Below are 12,391 nucleotides of genomic sequence, written 5' to 3' on the forward strand. Positions count from 1 at the left end.
ATCAGCATTCTGCTCTCTGCGTTAGCTTCCGATAGAGTTTTGAATAAAGTTCAAGATACCTTCAAAGCACTCTATATCCTGTGCCTAGGACATCTAAAAGACAGTCAAACTCTGGGACAAAGACATGGCTGATAACTATAATACTTTGCCACAATGGAACTCTTAACAATAAGAGTAAAGCGTGTCTATGCTGAAGAAGGAATTTTCTCAAAGTATGGTCCAAGATTGTTGTGTGAATACTATCACTGCTCTAATACTGTGTCCAGTTCTGTAGCTCACAATTTAAAGAAAATGTTCATAAATTGAAGAGAATTAAGAAAAGAGCTACACGATTAACTGAAAGATACAAAAACATAGTGTAAATCTATTTAGCTTACTAGAGAGAAATGGTGGATTTGATCAGAGTCTGTAATTGGCTACATGTGGAACAAATATTTAATAATGGTTTATTTACAAATGTATAATATGATCCACTGACTAGAAGCTGAACCTACACAAATTTAGATTGCACTTTAAAGACTAACAAAATAATTTATTAGGTGATGAGCTTTCATAGGACAGACCCACTTCTTCAGATCTGGAAATTCTGATGGAAGTAAACTGGCACAAGGAAAATATAACACAAAGATAGAGAGACACAAAGACTGCTTTTTTGTTTTGTAAAGACACAGACTACCACAGCTACCTCCCTGTGAAATTCAGATGGGAAAGATGATGTACATTTTACATAGTGAGTAATTAACTCTTGGAATAATCTGCTCAACATTTGTGGTAAATTCTCATACTGACCATTTTTAAATCAAAAGTTGATGTTTTTCTAAAAGACATGCTCCAGAAAGGACTGTGGAGAAGTTCTATGGTCTTTGTGCTACAGGTCGGAATAGATTATGGCCTTGGAATCTATTAATCAAAACTCTCACGGACATTAAGGAACATCACCAATTTCATCAATTTCCGCTGGAAGAGCAAGGCACATATCTTTGAACTGCCATCTCTCACACACCTAGCAACAGGTATATACTGCTGTGTCTGTTACTGCAATTGTTATTGCTATAGCTTCCACAGCCCAAACAGTCCGCTCTGAGGACTGCATACTGTATACACAACAAAAAAGTACCTAAACAAGACACTGAACAGCATATTGTTTTCCCACTGCAAAGGAAAGAGGGCACAAATAAGGGACAGATAGGTTGTCATGTTCCTAGGGAAGCTGAATTCATGGATAGATGACATAAGAACAGGTTAATAGTGGCTCACTGACGGGACTGATTAAGCCTGTTAACATTATATGAGGGGAAGCTGGGGATGCTGAGTTTGGGGAAAATGTGTATGAGATTACTGAGAACTTAAAATCGTAGGGTGAGAAAATACAGGACATGAGACAGAACAGGAAGAGGATGTGGAGGAATTCCTGCTAAATGTATCGTTATGGAAAGGAAAATTGTGATAATTTTACAGATACCAGCGGCAACAGACCAAAAAGAAAGGCAGGAGATTTTCAACAATGCCCAAATACAGAGCATCTTCCATGCTGCTTTATCAGTAATATTGTATAACAGAGGCTTTTGTATGATGGCTTTTGTTTGTTTTGCTTTTTAACGTGTACCAGAATGCGCTGAATTAGAGCTGAGCTTTAGATGATATCTAACCAGCCAGCACTAAGGCTGTCAGATGCAGGATTCAATCATGGTTCTCTGAGCCCATGTTGGATGGAGAAGATAAGGTGATTTGAGGCTACATAGACAGATCAATCAGATCCAAGTACAAGAATTCTCTGGCCACCACTAAGACTACTGTGATCACTGAGTATTTTACCTATCTCAGTTTTCACAGGATTCTTGGTACCAACGAGACTGGATGGAAGATGTACATCAATCTCAGCATCCCAGAAAAGAGGAATGGGTCTGGATCTGCTAAAGATTACTGAATGCCTGGCTGGTTCAGAGCTGCTAGCATAATCTGGTGATAAATATACCATGTCCAAAGCCAAATGTCCCCTTAAGAGAGTGAGGATGACCTTTCCCCCATCCCCATCTGTTAAGATTACGCACCCTATATTTTCTGTGGGGGTGTAAAGGCACATTTAGCATGTCATCTGGATGGCTGTCTTCCAAAACATTTATGCACACATAAGCCTCTTCTAGAAAACACAAAAGGTATCAGTTCATAGGTGCTCTGAATGATCTCCCCATTCTTGAATGGAAGCATATGTCATCACAGTCCTGGTTTGCAGAGGTGAGGAGAAGAGTAGTCCCTAGCAAACATGATATGGGTCTGTGACAGGTGTTATTAGCAACTACAGACAGAGCTCCTTTTAGGATGCAGCACCTTGGTCACATAAGCCGTGTCTACACGTGCACGCTACTTCGAAGTAGCGGCACTAACTTCGAAATACCGCCCGTCACAGCTACACGCGTCAGGTGCTATTTCGAAGTTAACTTCGACGTTAGGCGGCGAGACGTCGAAGTCGCTAACCCCATGAGGGGATAGGAATAGCGCCCTACTTCGATGTTCAACGTCGAAGTAGGGACCATGTAGTCGTTGCGCGTCCCGCAACTTCGAAATAGCGGGGTCCGCCATGGCGGCCATCAGCTGAGGGGTTGAGAGATGCTCTCTCTCCAGCCCCTGTGGGGCTCTATGGTCACCGTGGGCAGCAGCCCTTAGCCCAGGGCTTCTGGCTGCTGCTGCCGCAGCTGGGGATCCATGCTGGAGGCACAGGGTCTGCAACCAGTTGTCGGCTCTGTGGATCTTGTGTTGTTTAGTGCAACTGTGTCTGGGAGGGGCCCTTTAAGGGAGTGGCTTGCTGTTGAGTCAGCCCTGTGACCCTGTCTGCAGCTGTGCCTGGCACCCTTATTTCGATGTGTGCTACTTTGGCATGTAGACATTCCCTCGCAGCGCCTATTTCGATGTGGTGCTGCTCAACGTCGAAGTTGAACATCGACGTTGCCAGCCCTGGAGGACGTGTAGACGTTACTCATCGAAATAGCCTATTTCAACGTTGCTACATCGAAATAAGCTATTTCGATGTAGGCTTCACGTGTAGACGTAGCCATAGAAAATACAAGGCACTGGTTTGTTACCATAGGAGGAAGATAGGTAGTCTCACTGGGTTTGGAATGGTTACTGGTGAACACTTGCACTTGTAGCAAGTCTGATGAGATAGTGAGTTAATTATCTCACCAGCTGCATAGCTCAGAGAAGAAAGCAAGTGGTATAAAAGGCTACACAGGGGAGTAAATAGGGAAGGTACTACACTGCATTGTATCTGGACCATAAGGTAAGAAATAATAAAGACACTTAGGCAAGTGGAAACATCCTGGTGAAGTGTATGTAGCATCTAATAACCAAGAGAGCTTACCAACCTGGGTTTCCAAGGTGTGAAAGGGGAACTTGGTTACATGGTTTCTCCATCACTTTATCAGAAGGTATCTTGAAAGATGATCATCTACATACTCATTTTATGCTTACTTTGCAAACTGATTTCAACCACCCTTATTTACAGAGAAGGTGAAATCTGGCAAATTGCATCATGTGGGTACAGAAAGTCATATGACCCAGAAAGTAGATGACTAAAAGTACATTATTACTTTGCAATCTTTCATGTGAGAGATAAGCCTTTTGCTAACCTCATATTCAAAAGCTATTATGATTTTTTTAAATTTATTTTAGGTCCAGATTAGCCACAGAAACATGGTATTACATGGGCTGAACTGGTCATCTTCTGGGCTGATTTCCTTCAGATGAGCTCAAACATTAAGATATAGCTGGACCTTGACGCTTTGGCATAGAATCATAGAATACTAGGACTGGAAGGGACCTCGAGAGGTCATAGAGCACAGCCACCTGCCCTCACGGCAAGACCAAATACTGTCTAGACTATCCCTGATAGACATTTATCTAACTTGTCTTTAAATATCTCTAGAGATGGGGATCCCACACCCTCCAAACCTAGGCAGTTTTTTCGAGTGTTTGACCACCCTTACAGTTAGGAACTTTTTCCTAATGTCCAATCTAAACCTCCCTTTCTGCAGTTTAAGCCCATTGCTTCTTGTTCTATTCTCTGAGGCCAAAAAGAACAAGTTTTCTCCCTCCTCATTATGACGCCTCTGACAATGCTGTCTGAAGGAGCTTGGAAGTTTCTCTTTAGGGATGAAATATACAAAGTCCAGAGAGAGCATGACAGTCCCAGACTCTTACCAAATTAAGGGCCTTGTCAGATAGGAAACCGAAGTGGCCACAAACCTCAAAGAAATGATCCTGTTTAACTGTGGTGATGAGCATGGGATAAATAATCTGTATGAAGTAGATTATGAAGGAGTACGTGATCTTTGTATTGTTGATGTCTGTGGCATTTGCAGGACTTATTTCTTAGAACTCTTATGTTAAAAGTTATGTATTTGGGAATTAAAATAAGGGTCAGTTCAAGGAAACATGGAATTCCTATTTAAATAGTAGCTTCTAAAGATGGAGCAGAGGTGGAAGTAAGCCAGTGTGCTGCTCTGGGAAGAGCCCATCAGCTAGGGCTCTCAGGTGCAGGAGAAAATGTGGTTCACTCCTAGACTGACTCCTGGGGATCTCCTGCAGGTTGCTGCACAAAGCAGCAGGCAGTGTTTGAAACTCCTTTTGTATCCTCAGTGACTGGAGCCAGGAGGATTTTTGCATCATCACAGAAGTGGCCATGTTTCATGCAGGACTTTCAGGTGCCTACAATGCTATCGTCAGGAAAATTTGGGTCAGTGAGCCACCCCAGATGTACATGCAGGGTTATTTGTTTCAAGCTCATCACCCCAGTATCTGAACACCTTCCAAATAGCACATTAAGCTGTATGACTTGTGTGTCATGGTTTTTTTTTCTTTCATCATCTTCCCAGAAGGAGAAGTATATACTGTTGAGTGTTTGGGTTTGGAATTGCATACACGCTATTATATGTTTATGTTAAAAATGTATGGTCAGAGAAATGCACCTTGAGGTTAAAGTAGAGGTGATGAGGTTTATGATAGGCCACATCAAATATGTAAGTGCTGTATTTAACTGCGAGGCTCTGGATTCTCCTGAACAGAACATGCTGGGATAGTCACTACTGAATTTTATAACTACTTGTGCAATGAATGAGCCAGATCCCACAGGTCTTAATCACACATGTAATTACTGAATTTACAAATTTGTCTGTCATGTTCTGTTTATTTCATATAAGCATCACAAACCATTCTTCCTGAGACAGGAATTGGATGTGGTATTGTAATAAGTAATAACAATTTCACGTTACTTACTGGTTAGTATCATGGACATCACAAAAAAGATTGAGATTATCAATGCAGTTTTTAAAGAAATACATATTAAAGCTTTCAGCTAATATGAGGCCTGTTATTGGTAGTCAATAAGAATCCCAAGTATTCATGAACTTAAAATTTGATAAAATGTCCTGTCATTTAGAACTGAACTTTTATATAGAAGTTAATCTATATGATAAATACCTATATCAAAAACAAAAACATCCAAGCTATGCATATCCACGATGGAATGTAATAAGGAATTGAGGAGACATACACATTCCAGAATAATTACTAGTCATCTGAAAATAAAAGAGAATATCACATATACCCCAAGAATAAAATATGTTGTATAATTCTTGAGCTGCACTGAAGCAACAACTCTGATGAGTATTTACTGACTAAAAAGAAGAGAGACACAAAGAATGAGAGATATGACTCAAGTAAATGATTAGCATTGGGCATAATTACTTTTCAAACAAACATTCTGCATGACAATTAATTAGAAAAAAAAATTATGATCAATGTCAGATTACTACACATCAATTCCAGACAAATGACATGCCAAATTCTTGACATGAAAACAAGTTAGAACAAATGCCAATCATTAAGTGTGCATCAAAATGGAAATCTTTTCAGTGATGAAAACAAAACTGCTACAGATTCCAAAATATGTAATTTGTAATATCAAATAGCACATCTAATGAATGTTCAGAATATGAGCAAATATCAATAGTGTTTTTCTTGTAAACACACCATTTTTGTGAGACTTAGGAACATATTATTCATACCCAAAATCCCTTCTCTATAATCTAGATGTCAGATGCCAAGAAATATTTCAAGATGACTAGCAAGACTGTAGAATTTATTCGTTTTCAGGACATTGTACACTTGAATGAAAGTCAACAATTCTGAAGAGAAAAAATCCCTTTAAAATCAAATTATACTTTTCCACAATCTTCTATAAGCAAAATCATGTTGTTCCTGTATTTCCAGAAATGAAATACAATTTAAATATATAACATGTAATAACAATCTATTCAGCATACTGTAAATTAAAATTTGAAGATAAAATACATTTTCAGTAATGTAATGCAATTATTTATATATCAGTAATTCGAAACTAATTGCAATACCATTGGCTTTCCTGGACAAGTGCAAATTAAATATTGTTCAGTGCCCCATGCTTCCAGAGTGTCCTTGGCAGCAAAACTATTATATTTCCATTGTGCAAAGGAAAGCTGTCAGCATGGGTTACACACTGCCCTGCCCTCTCCCCTCCCCAGCCAGGAGGGAGAGAAATACATGCAGGCTGCATGCTTTCCTCTTGATACCAGGAAGGGGAAGAGCAAGCAGTGTCCCTGTAGAATCTGGGCGGGGGGGTCAAGAAGCTTCAGCCTCTCCTGCCCTCCCTAAATGGCATCCTGTATGGAGGGGGGCTGGGAAGTCCTGGACCAGTGTGGGAGCATGCACCCAACCAGCCCCTTTAATCTTTCTGCTGCTTAGGCAACAGCCTGCAGGACAGACCCAGGAGTCCGGCTGGGTGTACACACACTTTCTCCTGCAACTGAGTGGCCCAGATGGCCAGCTGCTCCCAGAGCTGCATACTGGCTTACTTCCACCTCCGCTCCTTCTCTAGAGGCTACTGTTTAATTAGGAATTTCCTGTTTCCTTGAACTGCCCCTTATTTTAATTTCCATATACATAACTTTTAACATAAGAGTTCTAAGAACTAAGACTCTTAAATACCACAGATATACAAACAATACAAAGATCACGTACTTTGTCATATTCTACTCAATACAGATTATTCATCCCATGCTCATCACCACAGATCCATGTGACATTCCCATAATCAAACTGGGGAAACATGGTCTAGATGACATGACATAAGGTGGTTTAAAATTAATTAAAAGACATACTTAACAGAGTAGTTTTCAATGATTCACCATCAAACTGGTGAGACATAACAAGTATGGCCTTAAAAGAAGACAGTCCTGTTCAATATTTTTACTAATGACTTAGATTGGAGAAGTTTACAAAATTTGTGGATAACAACTAGCAAGCAGCACAGGATTAGAATTCAAAATAATCTTCATGAATTGGAGAATTGGTCTGAAAATTAATAAGGCAAAATTAAACAACAACAAATGCAAAAACTGTACTTGGGAAGAAAAATCAAATGCACAATTACAAAATGAGGAAGAACCATCTAAGTAACTGCAGAAATAAACCCGGTGATGGTAACAGATCACACATAGCCAACTGTATGATGCTGTTGAAAAAACAGCAAATGCTCTGGGGCATACGCACGGGATTATTCTATCAAAATCTGATATTAAGAAAAACTTTCTAACTATAAGAACAGTTAAGCACTTGAAGATTTTATCTACAGAGGATGTAAAAATCTCACTTATAGGAAGATTTTTAAGAACAGGTTAGACAAACAAGATGTACTTAATCCTGTCTCATCACTGGTGGATGGACTAGATGACACTGAGATCCTTTGCAGCCCTGTATTTCCATGATTCTGTGATTCTTAGTGGACCAATCAGCTACTTAGACCGGGTTCTGCACACATGCCAGTTTTTACCAAGGACACTCTTTCCTTTCTGCTTACTGGCTGTTTATTCCCACTTCATCCTTTCAGTTTCTTTACTTCAGCTTCACTTCACCTGCCTTCCACATACCCATCTCCCACACAAACACTTCCTCTTTTCCTTATTCCCTCACTTCAACGTCTTCTCTCTCATCCTTTCCTCTCTTTTCAACTGCCTCCCTACAAAACCCTTACTTAAAATAAAAGAAAGACAAGCAAAAAATCATATTTCAATCATGAGATTTGCAAACCACAACACTGTTTATATTTTCACCCTTTTTTCCACTTCATCTATTTAGACTCTTGAGTCTTTGGTGCAAAGGCCCTTCTTATTTTATTTTTCTACAGTACCAGCACAGTGGTTTTCCAAACTCACCTCAGGTCCCCAGGCACTAGCACAAAATTAATATTAGTATTTTATTAGTTGAATTGTTGGCATGCCTAGGAGCCCCAGTCAGAAACTAGCACAAATGTAGTATTTTGTCCATTTTCTTTCGGAAATAATTGGCAAGATGATGTGCAGAGACAATGAAATACAGGAGCAAGGGAGGGTTTGAGGAGTGGGTCAAATGGGGGGAAGGCATCTTGGATTGTTGGTATGGGTGGGATTCAATAAAGCTAGGAAATTAGAGGGTTTTGTTGCCAGGTGATGGGGGGAAGCTAATGAACAGTGATGAAAGATGCTAGGTGATGGTCTCAAAGGAGGAACTCAGTAACAGAGGGTGAAAATCTAGACAAATGAATGGCCATCTCAGTAAACAGAAAAGGACTGCAGGTCAAATGAAGAGGCAACAGCAAGGAAATATTTAGCTTGGGTAGAATGGGTCATCAACATGAAGCTGAAGTCCCCGAAGACCAGCATAGGACATTACAAAACAGAGATCCAAGATTTGAAATCATAGAGGCAGGCTGATCACGAGGTCTTGGATGGACAGCAGATGACAATGATATGGAGGGGAAAAAAAGAGCCAGAAGCAGAGCTTTTCACAAGAGGAAAATGAGTAGGAAGTGGAAGGAAGGAAAAGGTTGAAGTGGCAGGAACAGCAGAGAAGCCCAGTACCCTCACCCCTGTGTGATCCAGGACAGAGAGAGTGACATAGAGACGCATCGGAAAGACTGGGCAGCTGAAGAATCCAGGCTAAGAGATCTGGATCTCTCTGACAGTTGAGAGATGGAGTGTTTGAGATAAAAAGAGGTCATATTAAGTAGATATGTTCAGCGATAGAGTAAGCAATCTTGACACAATAAAAGAGAAGAGGAGGGAGAGAAGAGGGTGATTGTGAATGGTGGCAAAAGAAGAATGGTGGTGGTGGTAGGGACAGTATGAGAAGTGCAATGGGGACAGAAGAAGGGTGTAAGGGCAGGTAAGGTTTGAGACAAATGTCATCAAGATGAAGAGGAAGCAAAGGGGGTATGAACATGTAATCTGTATTGTGCTAATGGAAGGAGGGTGGGAAGATAGGGAGTAAAAATAAGTTGGGAGAGCTGGTGGGAACTGCAGGAATTAGGTAAAAAGGATAGGGAAACAAAGCAATAGTTGGAAAACAGGGGCAGGCTGGATAGGGCAAGGGTACAAAACAGTAAATCATAATAACCAAAGCAACAGCTTTCTACGATCACCAGTAAATGCTCTGCAGACTACCACTATGAAGTTTAGGAGCCATTGTCATAAAACAAAAGGGCAAACCTCTCATAACATGGAAGGAAGCCTAAAAGAAGATACCAGCAGTGTTACAGAATCTAATCTGGAATAAAACGTAACAATCTAACCCAAAAATGTATATAAAGTGTCATCATAACAATCATCTTAATTTTAAAGCATTGTGGAGCTTAAATAGCCCTTTTAAAATCATGTCTACTAATAAAAATGGACTAATAGTAATAGTAACTAGGCCTGAAGAAAAGTGATAAAATTCATAATTTTACAGGTCTTATAAATTGATTTTAGCCATTATTACATTACACATAACTCACTGAAGCCGATGGAATGCTTATTTGGTTAGATAGCTAATGCATCCCTGAAGAATAAAAGCTACTTTCATACATCACATTGCCATAAAGGTGCTAGAGGCCGCAAAAGAACATTTTGTCATCTTCAGGAAATAAGAGAACTATTAAGAATTATTTAAAGCTTCATAAAGCATCAAGAAAATGTGCAACTGTCAGGAAGGGTAGACATTAATCTTTCATTCCCTTGAACACATTCTCACTGTGCTTTGGCTTACCAGACGTGCAGTTTCATGTAACTTGGAATGTATGTTAAATTGCTGAGTTAGAGGTGAGAGCTTTAGAGAACTAACATCTCGTGCGGGGTAAGGTTCCACTCAAAGAATCATCAGTGCTATAAAAGAAAAATATCACTTGCACATTTCTACGCATTTTGCAGTTGCTGATGTGAGCTTCCTTCCACTATGATAAGGACTACTGAGGTTAAAAATATCCTCGAATTTCAGATATGGGGAGATGATATAGGCTTTAAAATCACTTGTGCATGGAGGAAAACAACCCACAGGTAATATACAGATACCATCTGGAATAAAAGATCTATTTTTTTCACTTCAATGGGAATTCTTCAAAGCAGCAATTACAGAACCTAGACTCAGGAAAGAGGGTGACTTGTAACTTTTAGAAAACTAAGTTCTTTTGATAAACCAAGCATGAAAAAGACAATATGAACTTGTTGCTGACTTCTAGTTGGTATTTTTTCACTACCAATGAATATTTTCAATTTGATTTGTTACAAAATCAGCCTGCCACTTATGCTATGTTAAATATACAAATCTGAAAACAAAATGAGAAAAAAAATTGCATTACTTATGTGTGTAGAAATTAGGTGCAGTATGTGTGTCACACAGAACACATGATAACGTCATCTTACTTGCACACCACACACATCATCTTAGCACACCATCCACACCAGGACAACACCACATTACACAGGACAAGATCAAATCATGTAGTTCTCCAGTGGGGGAAGGAGGACTTGTGCAGCTACTTCTACCAACTTTCATTCACTGAGGCTAGACACAAAGATATTGAAGTTACATGATGAAATGCCAACAGAGCACTTCTCAAACTCCCAGCTATAGCTTTCTGTATGTACCTAACATTACTCTGGTTAGTGAACTCCAGATACATAAGGACAGCAAGAGACCCTCATGACAATGGCAAGAGAATCCCTGAAAGTTACACCATTTCAGCTCTCCAACAGCATATTAGCATTTTCAAGAACTCTACTTTTAGGATTTCAAGTTCTTCCCGCTTATTACCCATACTTCTTGCATTTGTATATAGGGATCTAAGATACTGATTTGCTTTTGCCTCCCAGTTCTGCCTAGTTCCTCTTTTTTGTATGCTATTATAGCCCATGATCTCCCCTACCTCCCCCCACCCCTATTTCCAAATCAACTCCCAGGTCTCCAGGCTTTTTACTTACCTGTGGGCTTTGGTCACCTGTCCCCATCGAACCTAGTTTAAAGGCCTCCACACTAAGTTAGCCAGTCTAGATACAAATGCATCCTTCCCCTTTCCTCAAAAGGTGAATTCCATCCCTGCTTAGCAGTCCCCCATGGCTGTCCTTAGCAGTCCTTTATAGCATCTCGTGACCAAGGAAGCCAAAGCGCTCCTGGCAACACCATACTCACAGCCAGGCATTCACCTCCAGAATGCACCTGTCTCTGTCTGGGCCCCTACCTTTGACAGGAAGGATTGAGGAGAACACCACCTGTGCTCCCTACTCCTTCATCCATACTCCCAGAGGTCTATAGTCACTCTTGATCTGTTCAAGGTTACACCTTGCAGTATCATTCGTGTCCACACAGATGAGTATCACGGGGTAGTAGTCAGTAGGCTGGATAATTCTCAACAATACCTCCATAACAACTCAGATATGGGCTCCGGGCAGGCAGCATATGTCCTGGGATGACATGTCAGGGTGACAGATGGGTACCTCCATCCCCCTGAGAAGAGAGTCTCTACCACCACGACCTTACACTTCTTCCTCGTAGTGGCGGCAGCAAACCTCCCAGCCTTGAGGGTACAAGGCTTCTCTGATTCTCCTGTAGCTGGTGATTCCTTATCTCATGTATTTCTCACATGCAGACAGGCATAACGGTTTCCGAGTTCCACAGGGGGAGGATTGGAAGCAGGATTGGAGCACTGCTTGCTGCCAGAAGTGACCAGCTGCCAGTGCCTTCCCTGAGCCATCTCCACCTCCACTGATGGTGTGTCAATACTCTTTCATGGTGGGACAGCTATCTTGACCTCAGCAGGCTCCACTTGAATACTGTCCAGAAATTGCTCATGGAGTCAAATGCTCCTAAGATTAGCTACTTCATGCTGTAGCTCCACCACCTGCATCCTGAGAACTTCTACCAGAAGACACCTTCCACACTGGATGGTCTCCCCAGCCTAGACTTCAGTAGGTGGAAATTGCAAGCCACAGTCCCTGCACAACCACACCAGGGTCTTATCCTATGTATTTATATATAAACTCTTCATAGTTACAAACTATTTTTAATG

The 12,391-nt window shown here is 40.7% G+C and overlaps 1 protein-coding gene across 4 annotated transcripts in view; it reads right to left on the reverse strand.

Annotated features, from left to right (window-relative positions):
- The window catches only part of ATRNL1 (attractin like 1), a 1,060,182-nt gene that overhangs the window by 749,288 nt on the left and 298,503 nt on the right, over positions 1 to 12,391 (reverse strand). The gene's annotated exons all lie outside the window — the stretch shown is intronic.

Source organism: Carettochelys insculpta, chromosome 7 (assembly GCF_033958435.1).
Source record: "Carettochelys insculpta isolate YL-2023 chromosome 7, ASM3395843v1, whole genome shotgun sequence".
NCBI lineage: Eukaryota > Metazoa > Chordata > Testudines > Carettochelyidae > Carettochelys > Carettochelys insculpta.